At 35.7% G+C, this 13,408-nt stretch overlaps 1 protein-coding gene across 3 annotated transcripts in view; it reads left to right on the forward strand.

Annotated features, from left to right (window-relative positions):
* CTNNA3 (catenin alpha 3) overlaps window positions 1-13,408 on the forward strand; it is a 1,784,170-nt gene that overhangs the window by 1,173,078 nt on the left and 597,684 nt on the right. The window lies entirely within an intron of this gene.

Here is a 13,408-nt window from a genome sequence, read left to right on the forward strand (position 1 = left end):
TAAAATTTGTTTTCAAAAGGGGTTATTAATTTGGCAAATATAACAAATTCATTTTTAATTCCTCTACTTGAACCCAAATGATTTGGAAGATAGTAGGTATTTCTTCTACTCCAAATTCCAAATTTATTAAATCCCTGAGGAGCAGATTATAAGGATCCAAAAATCTCTGTTGCTTCTGCTTTTTCATTGTTGGAAATTAGTTTCAGTTAACTGAAGTTGTAACATACATTATTGTTTTCAGAATTTTTTTAAGGCAAACTTTCTCTTATTTCAGTTTTGTGTTATAAGTAAAGGACTAAAATATAGTGTTTCTGTAGACTCATTTTCCTTAAGTTCATATTTATTTAACCAGGAGACATTTTTATAATTAATATATCAGATGATTGTTGAGTCTAATCAAAATTGCAAATTCTGTATATATGTGTGTTTCTGTATATACTGTTTAAATTTCTAAAGTATTCCTTGTATTTTTTTTCCAAACTATCGGCATAGAAACAAACATTCATAAAATGTCTACCTCTGTACTAGGTGAGTATTAGTTATTTTTATTTAGCTAATTAAATTCTGCTAATGACCTTTATAATAAGTATCTTATAACCATTACAGATAAGGAAATTGAGGCTCAGAGAGTAAACAATTTGTCTAAAATCACATAAAACTAATACGTACTGGAGCTGGGTTAAAATGTGAGATCTAACCCAAAATTCCATTTTCATTTGTCTGTAAAACCAATTTATTGGTGATTTTGTTATAGTATACTAAACAAGTTATTTGATTTGCTTTTCTTTGCTCATTTACTTATGTTATTTGATAGATTATCCTGTCTTGATAATTAGCATAGAAGAAATAAATTGTTTGAGTTTCATGTGGAAGTGATTGCCTTCTATAGACCTTTGTTGTTGTTGTTGTTTATTACATTTACCAAAACCTAAGTAGTCCTAGGTTGCATTTTTTTTTTCTTTTTTTCTCTATCAGTATGGATTGGGACTTAAGAAAACTTATACTATAATACATAAAGGAAATGTATATCTTTCCTTCAAAAAGCTGTACGCTCCCAGAAATCAGCTTGTCTCCCCACACCCCCGCTCCCATTTTTAAAAGTTACTTAGGGAGATGATACAACCCAAATCTAAGCATAAGTTAGAAAAACAAAAGCCATTTCTTTGGAATTAGAACTATCAGAAAAGAAGAAACTGTGCCAGTAGACAATGAAAAATGAAAAACTAATCATGATTAAAACAACTAAACGGTAAAGAGTTAAGAGGATAGACAAGAGAAATCCAACGATCATGGGTTGGTAGGAGATGAAATGGCTTCTGCTGCCTTGTCTAAATGTATGTAACTCTAGAACACCCAACCTCCCTGAATAATTACCACCATCCTTAGATGTATCTAGAGAACAAAAAGGAGATGGACAAATTGCAACAATTCTAGTTAGATTTAGGACATGGAGAATCCATTACTTAAAGTGTTATTTAAAATAAATTGATTTCCTGTCTGCTTTAATGAATAAATGCTAAGCTGTCTAGCATATGCTAAAAAAAAAAAAAAAAATGTTATTTCAGTTTTTTATATGTGTATCCAAAGGCAAGTTGAAGCCTCATGAGAAGTTTTAGTGTAATCCTGTCATGCAGGGTTCATCCCTTCATGGAGTAAGGAGATTACAACAATTGTGAGACCAAAGTTGAATTCAGTCTAATAAATTCTCTATAAACCTGTAGGAGTCCAGGACAAATTATGTGCCCTCACCACACCCCTTCCCCAGTCCTGAAATGGCATTAGCATTGAACATAAAGATGTGGCTATGGAGATTCATGATGACAAATATTGCATGGCTTACTTAAAACGCAAGGACAATTTCCCATAAATGAAATATAATATGAGAGAAGACAAAAAAGAAAAGTTATCAAAACTAAGGAAATAGAGGAAAACTGGCACAGAAAGCAGGAAATATTTGGTAGTAGAACACCATTTAAGCAACTGAGAAAAGAATGCACAGAATTGGAACATTGAATTTGATGTCATTACCATTTGATGGTTGTGATAATTCTAAAATTATTATGGTGTTGCCAATTTAAGTGAATGTCATATAAATTCTCCTCACATACTAGCTTAGAAGTATTTGAGGTATCATATATCTAGTTATTTTAATTTTCTCTACATGCCATGACACTGAGCTAATCAGACCTATAGGTACTTACACATAACTCATCTTTTTAATCCACAAAGTGCTTTTGTTATATTAACTAAGATTTTTAAGATTATTTGTATCAATGCCAATATTGAAATATCTGAGGAAAAAATTAAATTACTTAGATTTATTTTCACTTTTTAAGTAATTGTTTCCAGAAATCTTTCAAGAGGAAAAGTATATGCATCAAATGATAGCATGAAATCTGTATGTTCAAATCTGAAGTAACCTTAGAGAAATCGGCAAACTCATACACTCTCCACCACATCTACCCCAGTGCATGCATACCTGTAACTTCTGGGAAAATGAGTCCTAGGAGACTTAATAAGATTCTTCTGTGGACAAAAAATCAGTTTGAAGCAAAGTAAAGCTAACTTAAGACCCTTGGCTTCCAACCTAGAGTTCCTTCTGTAATTTTGCATAAATCATTCTATCTCTTTGTGTCTCCATTGTCCTGAGAGTAAAAAGGGAATACTGCTAGGGCCTTCCTCATTGGATTAAAGACATTAATATAATCAAGTACTTAGATTCCTGCCTGGAACACTGCAGGCTGTCAGTATTAAGTCCTATGGTTAGCACACTATTTTGCCACTTGCAACCAAATTTCAGAAATAAAATAGAAATTCTTTCAGAAAAAACTGCCACATGAAGAGGGAGGTGGAGGGAAAGGAGTCACTTGTCTGTACAAAGGATTAGATATTGTAGAATATGTAAAAAGGCTTATTTATCTGGTACTGAAATATTCCCTAAGGAAGCAAACAGAGTCAATGGTTGTTATCAAGACGGAGTTCAGGTGAAATACTGCAGTGGAATCTGTGTTAGTTTTATCATTTCAGATGACAGGTAGCTTTTTATGAAAAATGGATGGTTTAACTATGGCAGACCAGGCTGTGTGGGGCCTGAAACTCACATAATTTTGAGGGCCTTCTTTAAGGAAAACAATGAGTATTTTTTAGAATGCAAAAATACATAACTAGTTATTAATTTAAAATGCTGATAAATATTAAAATATCCCCAAATCCAAAAATGTGATATAATATTTGTGTAATTATATCCAAGATACACATTTATGAATTTTTTTTCTTTCTTTTCTTCCCCTTGTTTTCCTTTGTTACCCTTTCCCTCTCTCTCCTTTGTTCCTTTCTTCTTTCTTTCTGCTACACACATTGATCACCTCTTAAATAATAGCAATTAATTTTGTAATATCACTTTCTGTACAGAAACTAGGAAGATGATTCAATCTTTGTTTTTGCAGTTTGTTTCAGAAGGTCTGAGGAAAGAAGGGCATGAAATTAGGAGAAACAAATGTTCTGTCCCAATATGATGTCAGTAGCATAAGTATGAGGGTAATAAAGGACATATAAAGAGGTGACTTTAAATCTCTTATACTATACTACTAAATCCAAACCAAATGTATACCTTCAACTTCCCTCAACTCAACTTCCCTTAGTAAGATCTCAAAATAGTTGTGGCAAATTTTATTAGAACAAAAGACCATGTGAACACATGTCTGGGGGCTCTCCAAGTGTCTTACATGGCCTGTGCAAGTGAGACTCCCGGAAATACAAACTCCTGAAACCTAGAGGAAAACATAAAAACCTTGAGACAGTCTGAAAATCCTAAGTATTATGAACCTAGTTTAGATGTATGAGAGTTTCCTAAGGCAAATGAGAGCAGGATGTAATAAAATACCCTATCTGATTTAATATTTAAAAATGGGAAGGGCTTAGGCTACAATATGCTGACACCTTGGCCACACATACTCTTAGAAGGTAGGAAGAAGCCTGAAGAAGGTAGATTGGGACCTCGTGAAACTAAGTTGGCTTTTTCCAGGAGTGCCAGAGAACCCAGTATACAAAGTCTAATGGAAGCTCGTTTGAATAAGTATCTATGAGGATGGAGAAATGAAGGTCACTCAGAAAGAAAGTCAGCATCAAAAATAGCCTTTATCAGTGAGCATGGGCAGTGGATGTAGTTGGGACAGCAGACACCAGATACAGAGGAAAGGGCTGATGAGCTCTCAGCAGGTCCTGGGGGCCCATGTTCTACTCCTGTAGCTCACTCAACTCCTTTGCCTTTTTTACTTCCCTGAAAAAATCCAACTCAAAAAAATTTTTTTAGGTACTCAAATTGGAAAAGAAGAAGTAAAATTATCATTGTTCATCAATGACAAGATCTTATATTTAGAAAACCCTAAAGGTCATACACACACACACACACACACACACACCCCGTTAAAAGCTAATAAATGAAGGTGATAACATTGCAGGGTACAAACTCAACATCCCAAAATCAGTGCTTTTCTGTATACTGACAATACACAATCTAAAAAGGAAATTAGAAGCATAGTTCCACTTACAGTTAATTGCATCATGAAGAATAAAATGCTTAGGAATAATTATATCCAAGGACAGGGATGACCTATATACTGACAACTATAAAACATTGTTGGAAGAAGTTAAAGAAGACTTAAATAAATGGAAAGTAACTTTGTTTATGGATTTTAAGACTTAATAACAGTAAGATAACAGTATTACCCAAAGCAATATGCAGATTCAATGCAATCCCTATTGCAAAATCCCAACAATGATTTTGCAGATATAGGACAAACACATCTTAAATTCATATGGAATCTCAAGATACCTCAAATAGCTGAAACCATCCTGAGGAAGAAGAACAAAGTTGGTGGACTCACATTTCCTAATTTCAAAAATTAGAAACTACAGTGATCAAATCAGTATGGTACCAGCATAAAAGTAGACTTATAGGTCAATGGAGCAGAACAGATAGCCCAGAAATAAATCTTTGCATATACAAGCATACTTATTTTATTGTGCTTCACTTTTCTGTGCTTCACAGATACTGTTTTGTTGTTGTTGTTGTTGTTGTTGTTGTTTGTTTTACATACCAAGGTTTATGGGCACCCTGTATCAAGCAAGTCTATCAACACCATTTTTCCAATAGCATTTGCTCATTTGGTGTCTCTGTGTCACATTTTGGTAACTCTTACAGTATTTCAAATTTTTAATCATTATTATATTCTTTATGGTGATCTGTGATCAAGAATATTTGATGTTACTATTGTAATTGGTTTTGGGCATTACAAACCACACCCATATAAAACAACAAACTTAGTTGATAAATGTGTATGTTCTGACTGCTACACAGACTGGCCATTCCTCTTAATCCCTCCCTCTTCTCTGGCCTCCCTATTCCCTGAGGTGCAACAATATTTAAGTTAGGCCAGTTGATAACCCAATAATGGCCTCTAAGTGTTCAAGTGAAAGGGAGAGTTTCACATCTCTCACTTTCTATAAAAATGATTAAGCTTATAGGGAAAGGCATATCAAAGCCGAGATAGACCAAAAGCTAAGCCTCTTGTGCCAGACAGTTAGCCACATTGTGAATGCAAAGAGAAAGTTCTTGAAGGAAATTAAAAGTGCTACTCCGAGGAACACATGAATGGTACAAGGTAGAATAGCCTTATTGCTGATAATGGAGAAAGTTTGAGTGGTCTGGCTAGATCAAACCAGTTACAACATTTCCTTAAGTCAAAGCCTAATCCAGAGCAAGGCCCTAACTCTCTTCAATGCATGCTGAGAGAGATGAGGAAGCTGCAGAAAAAGTGTTGAAGCTAGCAGAGGTGGCTCATGAGGTTTAAGGAAAGAGGTCTCTCTCACAAAAACGTAAGATGAAACAGCCGGTGTTAATGTCAAGCGGCAGCAGATTATCCTGAAGACTGAGATAAGATGATTTATGAAGGTGATGACACTCAACAAAAGATTCTCTATGTGCACAAAACAAGCTTCTATTGGAAGTAGATGTCATCTATGACTTTCATAGCTAGAGAGGACAAATCAGTGCCTGGCTTCAACGTTTCAAAGAACAGACTGACTCTCTTGTTAGGGGCTGATGCAGCTGGTGACGTTAAGTTGAAGCCCGTGCTCATTTACTATTCCAAAAATTCTAGGGCCCTTAAGAATTATGCCAAATCTACTCTGCTGGCATTCTATAAACGGAACAACAAAGCCTGGATACAGCATCTCTGCTTACAACATGATTTACTGAATATTTTAACCCCACTGTTGAAACCTACTACTCAGGAAAAAAAAAATATGCCTTTCAAAATATTTCTGCTCATTGACAATGCACCTGGTCACACAAGAGCTGTGATGAAGATATACAATGAGATTAATGTTTTCATTCCTGCTAACACAACCATTCTGTATCCCATGGATCAAGGAGTAATTTCTACTTTCAAGTATTAAGAATTATGTTTCATAAGACTAGAGCTGCCATAAAGAGTGCTTTCTCTGATAGATCTAGGCAAAGTAAATTGAAAACCTTCTGAAAAAGACTCACCACTTGAGATGCCATTAAGAACATTTGTGATTCATAGATAAGCGGTCAAAATATCAACATTAACAGGAGTTTGGAAGAAGTTGATTGCAGCTCTCATGATGACTTTTAGGGGCCCAAGACTTCAGTGGAGGCAGGTGTTTGATAGTAGGTGTTGGTTGCAGGTGTGATGGAAATAGCATGAGAACTAGAGTTAGAAGTGGAACATGAAGATGGGACTGAATTGCTGCAATCCCTTGATAAAACTTATAACAAATGAGTTGCTTATTTTTTTCTTTAGTTAACTTAAAACTTTTTTTAAAATTCCAGTATAGTTAATATACACGTTATATTAGTTTCAGGTGATAATATAGCGATTCGAAAATTCCATACATGCTCATGATAAGTGTGCTCATAATCTCCTTTTCCCATTCATCAATCCTCCCATCCACCTCCCTTCTGGTAATCATCAGTTTGTTCTCTATCGTTAAGATTCTGTTTTTTGTTTTTGTTTTTTTATCTCTCTTTCTTTGTTTTGTTTCTTAAATCCTACATATGAGTGAAATCATACAGTATTTGTCTTTCTCTGACTATTTCACTTAGCATTATACACTCAACCTCTATTCGCATCATTACAAATGGCAAGATTTCATTCTTTTTCATGGCTCATTAATCTTCTATTGTATATATACCCCATATCTTCTTTATCCATGCATCTATCGATGGACACTTGGATTGTTTTCATAATTTGGCTATTGTAAATAATGCTACAATAAACATAGGGAGTCTTATATATTTTAAAATTAGTGTTTTCATATTCTTTGAGTAAATACTCAGTTGTGGGATTACTGGATCATATGATAATTCTATTTTTAATTTTTTGAGGAATCATCATACTCTTTTCCACATGGCTGCACCAGTTTTCATATCCATCAACTGTGCATGAGGGTTCCTTTTTCAAATGAGTTGCTTCTTATGGATGACCAGAGAAAGTGGTTTCTTGAGACGGAATGTACTCTTGGTGAAGATTCTTGAAATCTTCTTGGTGAAGATTGTTGGAATGAAAACAAAAGATTTAGAATATTACATAAACTGAGTAGATAAAGCAGCGACAGGGTTTGAGAGGATTGATTCTAATTTTGAAAAACATCCTACTGTGGGTAGGTGCTATCAAACTGTCACATTTTACAGAGAAATTGTTCATGAAAGGAGGATTGAGGCAACAAACTTCATTTTTAAAAATTTTTTTTTAACTTTTATTTATTTTTGAGACAGAGAGAGACAGAGCATAAACGGGGGAGGATCAGAGAGAGAGGGAGACACAGAATCTGAAACAGGCTCCAGGCTCTGAGCTGTCAGCACAGAGCCGGACCTGGGGCTCGAACTCACGGACTGCAAGATCATGACCTGAGCTGGTCAGATGCTTAACCGACTGAGCCACCCAGGCGCCCAACAAACTTCATTTTTATCTTATTTTAAGAAATTGCTACAGTCACCCCACCCTTCTGCCACCACCACCCTGATCTGTCATCAGCCATCAACACCAAGTAAGACCCTCCATTAGCAAAAACATTATGACTCACTGAAAGCTCAGATGATGGTTATCATGTTTTAGCAATATTTATAGGTAAGGAATATACATGTTTTTTATGTTTTGTTTTGTTTTTATTTTAAATAAAGCTATTGCACACTTAGTAGACTACAGTTTGCACTGAAAAATCAAAAACAAAAAGTTCATTTGACTTGTTTTGTTGTGGGGTCAAGAATGGAACCTGCAGTACTTGCAAGGTATACTTATATGGTTAAATGATTTTTGACATGGGTGCCAAGATCTTTCAGTGGATAAAGAGCAGTCTTTTGAACATATGGTACTGGGAAAGCTGGATATCCACATGTTAAAGAATGAAGTTGGACCCTTACCTTGCACCATATACAAAAATTAATTCAAAATGGATCTAAGGCCTCAAAATAATAGCTAAAACTGCAGAATTCAAGAATTCATAGGACAACAAACTCACGATATTAAATTTGGTAATGATTACTTTCATATGACACCAAAAGCACAGGAGGTAAAGAAAAAATAGATCAATTAGACTTTATTAAAATGAAAAACTTTTGTGCAACACAGGACACTACCAGGGGAATGAAAAGACAACCCACAGAATGGGAGAAAACATTTGTAAATCATCTATCTGCTAAGAGATTAATATCCAAAATATATTTTAAAATCCCTAAAACTCAACAACAAAAAACCAAACAGCTTAATTTAAAAATGAGCAGGGGCGCCTGGGTGGCTTGGTCGGTTAAGCGTCCGACTTCGGCTCAGGTCATGATCTCACGGTCCGTGAGTTCGAGCCCCGCGTCGGGCTCTGTGCTGACTGCTCAGAGCCTGGAGCCTGTTTCAGATTCTGTGTCTCCCTCTCTCTCTGCCCCTCCCCTGTTCACGCTCTCTCTCTGTCTCAAAAGTAAAAAACGTTAAAAAAAAAATTAAAAAAAAAAAGAGTATGAGTTTGAAATTCCACCCTTACAACCTCAGCCCTTAAAAAAAAAAAATGAGCAAAATTTTTGAATAGATATTTATGCAAATAAGGTATATAAATGGCCAATAAGCCCATGAAATATGCTCAATATCACTAATGATTAGGGAAATAAAATCAAAACCACAATGAGATTCTACTTCACACACATGATGCCAGATACTATTTTTAACAAAAGCAGAACATAAGTGTTGGCAAAGATGTGGAGAAAATGGAGCTTTTGTTCATTGTGGAAATGTAGAAAGCTGAAGCCATTGCTGAAAATAGTATGATATTCCCTCAAAATAATTAAATATAAATAAAATTATCATAGGATTCAGAAATTTTATTCCTGAGTGTATACCAAGACTCAACCCCATATTTGTACATCAGTGTTCCTAGCAGCATTATTCATAATGACCAAAAGGTGGAAACAACCCTATTTCCATCAACAGATGAATGCAGAAGCAAAATATGGTAGGTACATATAGTGGAATGTTGTTCAGCCTTAAAAAGTAATGAGGTTTTGACACATTCTAGCACATGGATGAACCTTGAAGATATTATTATATGTGGAAAACTCAGGCACAAAAGGCCAAATATCATGATTCCATTTCTGTGAGGTATCTAGAACAGACAGATTTGTAGAGAGAGTAGAATCGTGTGTTTTAGAGGTAGTTTATAAATATAGTAATAACTCTGACTGACATGCTTAGTGTAACAAGAAGTAAAGATGAACAGGACACAGTCCCACCTATGAAAGAGGCTCATGTGAAGCAGACATGTGTATAAACAGTTGTACAATACCACAACTATTTAGTCATATGAACAAAGAGTTTGAATACAAGAATACAGAATACAATTCTGTTACCTGGTTATAGGGAACAGGGCAGGTTTCACAGTATATAGTGACATTTCAACAGTTTTTAGAGGTAAGAAATATTTCCTCAGATGGACCAGAGCAGGGAAAGAAATGGAGCAAGAATGTTAAGGTGTTTTCAGTTGTAAGAGGAGTCATAGAGATGTAAAGATACATGGTATCATCAGGAAATGGAGCTTAGGACAGTATGGCCAGAACATAGGCTAACATGGGGGAACAGGGGATTATCATAGCACAGAGAACTGTAGATAAGGGCCAGCTTGTGGAGGATTTTAGACTGTGAATCAGTGAAAAGACATTTGGATTTTATTCTTAGTTAACTAGGATTCTGTCAAAGGTTATCAGCAAGGGAGGGATGTGGTCATTTCTGCATTTGAAAAAGAAATGTGGGGGTGCCTGGGTGGCTCAGTCAGTTAAGCGTCCGACTTCGGCTCAGGTCATGCTCTCACAGTTCATAAGTTCCAGCCCCGAGTCAAGCTCTGTGCTGACGACAGCTCGGATCCTGGACCCTGCCTCAGACTCTGCTGTGTCTCTGTCTCTCTCTGCCACTCCCCTGCTCATGCTGTCTCTTTCTGTGTCTCAAAAATAAATAAATGTAGAAAAAAACGAAAAAGAAATGTGTTTGTAGTAGGGAGAATGGCTTGGAGTAAAACTGGAATTAGGAAATATTAGAAGGCTATTAAATCGGTCATGTTAAAATATAATAAGCTCCTGAAGTTAGAGACTCTTTCGAAGGTGAACTGACTGACTAGGTGATTCACAGGGTTGAGGGTGAAGAGTGATTCTGACATGCACACATCTCAACCGTAATCTGAAGAAAAATGCCTCAGAAAGCAGTGTAGTGTATTTCGTACACCTTTACTTTTGGAAGAAGATGACTTCAGAATTGTCTCCCCCCCTCCCAGATATATAGATAAAATTCTAGGAGTGTGACATTGGAATGAAGATTTTTTCTGCCTTAAAAAGGGCTAGGACATCTTCTGAATTTTGTCTGCTTTTAGATTTAAGCTACATACCAGGATAGTCAAGTAGGATAAAGTTTTCTCATAGTGTGCACTGTTGAATCAGATAAATTGGATCAGAAGCAGAACGGAAAATGTCCTTACAAAATATAGCCTGTCTTATGTTCATGACTCCATATTCCCACCGAGGGTTCTGCACCAGTTCTTTAAAAGTATGCCTTTCTGCAAAGGCATAATTTCAGCACAACCACATATGTACACAGCTGTCCAATTGCAGGGACAATGAAACACCGGAGACCAGAGGCTTTGCAATGTACACAAACGTACATTATAAGTTAATAGGTTAATAAAACTCTAAAACTGAAGTCAAAGAATACTGCACGGTAGTTATTGCTAAAAGCAGTATGTGTTTCCCTAAAATTCAATGTGATCCTCTTTCATAAAAATGAAATAAAAGAATATCAACACAATATTTTCAAGCAACTAATTTCTCCCCTCCTCTACCTCCAATAATTCACTGAAAGTCATTTAAGTAAGGTGCAGCCTTTAGGTTACTGAGTAGAAAATGGCTCTTTTTTGTTCTTATTGTCATCATATTTTGGTGAAATCTGAATCCTATGCCCAATATTCTGCTACACTATTGACTCCTGTTTTCCACATTCAGAAGCTGATTTTAGTCCTCCTTATTCTTGACAGAATTTAACCTTTTGAAAAAATTTTCTTCCTCATCTGACTCTCTAATACCTTTCTTTTCTACATCCTCCTTGATGGTTCCTTCTTTCATCTTTGTCATTTACAATTTATTTTTCCCTTCTATATGTTGGAACTTTCCAAAGGTTGTTCTATTCTTACCATTGTCTTCTTTGATTTTCTTCAAAATCCATTACTACCTCCTTTTTGCTGAATATTCCTTAGGAGGTAAGGTTTGGATCTGCTTCTAAGCCATTGCACACGTTATTGCCCTTTCCTAAAAAAGGATATCACATTATACTGATGTATGCTCATTTTTCAGATTTTAGTCCTTTGGGACATCTTTCCTTATGAAGCTGGAAACTTTTCCCACGTATTATAGAGCATCCTGTGCTACCTTTACAATAGCCCCCATGTTATAGCGTTTATCTATCTTTGTATCTATCTATCTATCTATCTATCATCTACCTACCTATCATCTATCTATTTATCTGTCTATCATCTATCACCATAATCTAACTATCTTCTATATCTTGCAGTGATTCTCAGAACCGGAATCCCAAGCCAGTAGCACATCACTGTCACCAGGGAACTAGAAAAGGCAAAATCTGAGGCCCCAAAGCACATCATGTGAATCAGAAACTCTAGGGTTTGGCTCAGGAATTTGTATTTTAACAAGCTCTCCAGGTGATTCTGATACAGGCTAATGGCTGAGAATCACTGGTATGTTACAATTGCCTGGCTTTGGGCTGATTTCCCTACTAGATTATGAACTGTTTCAGAACCTGTGGTGGAATCTTTTTGATTGTGAGTTCAGTATCCAGTGTAGAATCTGAATCATTGCTGCTATATAAAACTACTTTGTTTCAATGCATGGACAAATAAATGAGTAAATGAATGACTACTTTTTTTATGAGCTCCAATTCCATAGCTCAGGTATGGAGATTTGTATTGGAGGGCTGGGTCACTTCAATGTCAATATCTCTAATAGGAAAGTTGACATCTAATACTCCTCATTAACACTGTCCTCCAAAACAACTGCACACATTTGCTTCTATAACCCTGACTGACTTTTTGGCTCTCTGACTTCTCCTTTTCCATCAATACTAAAATCATTTTCCACGCTACTGATAGAAAAACCTTAATTATCATCTTTCTTTGATGAATAACTTCAAAAAAATAAAAAATTCCATTTATTCTGAGTATAAAACTAAAACATATTCACCATTAAAAAATCTGAAAAACTCAGTTACATACACAAATAAAATAAAAAGCACTGGAAATTCGATACCTCTGAAAGAGCCATTATTAATTGATGCATGTATTCATTTAACTTTTATTCTATCATGTTTGCATTTCAGTGTTTGCTCTGGAGCATAATATTTTGTTATTGTGCTATTGTGCTATTATAATATTGTGTTATTGTGCTATTTTGGATGTATTTTCCACAGATTTCTTAATGGCTGCATGATATTTTTGGCAATAATTTGATGTATCCTCATCCTTCCTTAATTAATTGGAAGTTTTGTCAAAACCTTTTCATTACCTCGACCCTTGCAGTCCAGGCTCTGTCTTGCTCCTGTAACCTATTGCAGTAGCCAACTATGCCAGATTAATTTCTCTAAAGTTTAGTTCTGAGGCACCTGAGTGGCTCAGTTGGTTAAGCTTCTGGCTCTTGGTTTTGGCTCAAGTAATGATGTCATGGGTTGTGGGTTTCAGCCCCACATCCGGCTCCCTGCTGACAGTGTAGAGCCTGTTTGGGATCCTTTCTCTCTCTCTCTCTCTCTCCCTCTCTCTCTCTCTCAAAATAGATAAATAAATCTTAAAAAAA

The sequence above is a fragment of the Panthera onca genome, chromosome D2 (genome assembly GCF_046562875.1).
Source record: "Panthera onca isolate mPanOnc1 chromosome D2, mPanOnc1 haplotype 2, whole genome shotgun sequence".
Taxonomy (NCBI): Eukaryota; Metazoa; Chordata; class Mammalia; order Carnivora; family Felidae; genus Panthera; species Panthera onca.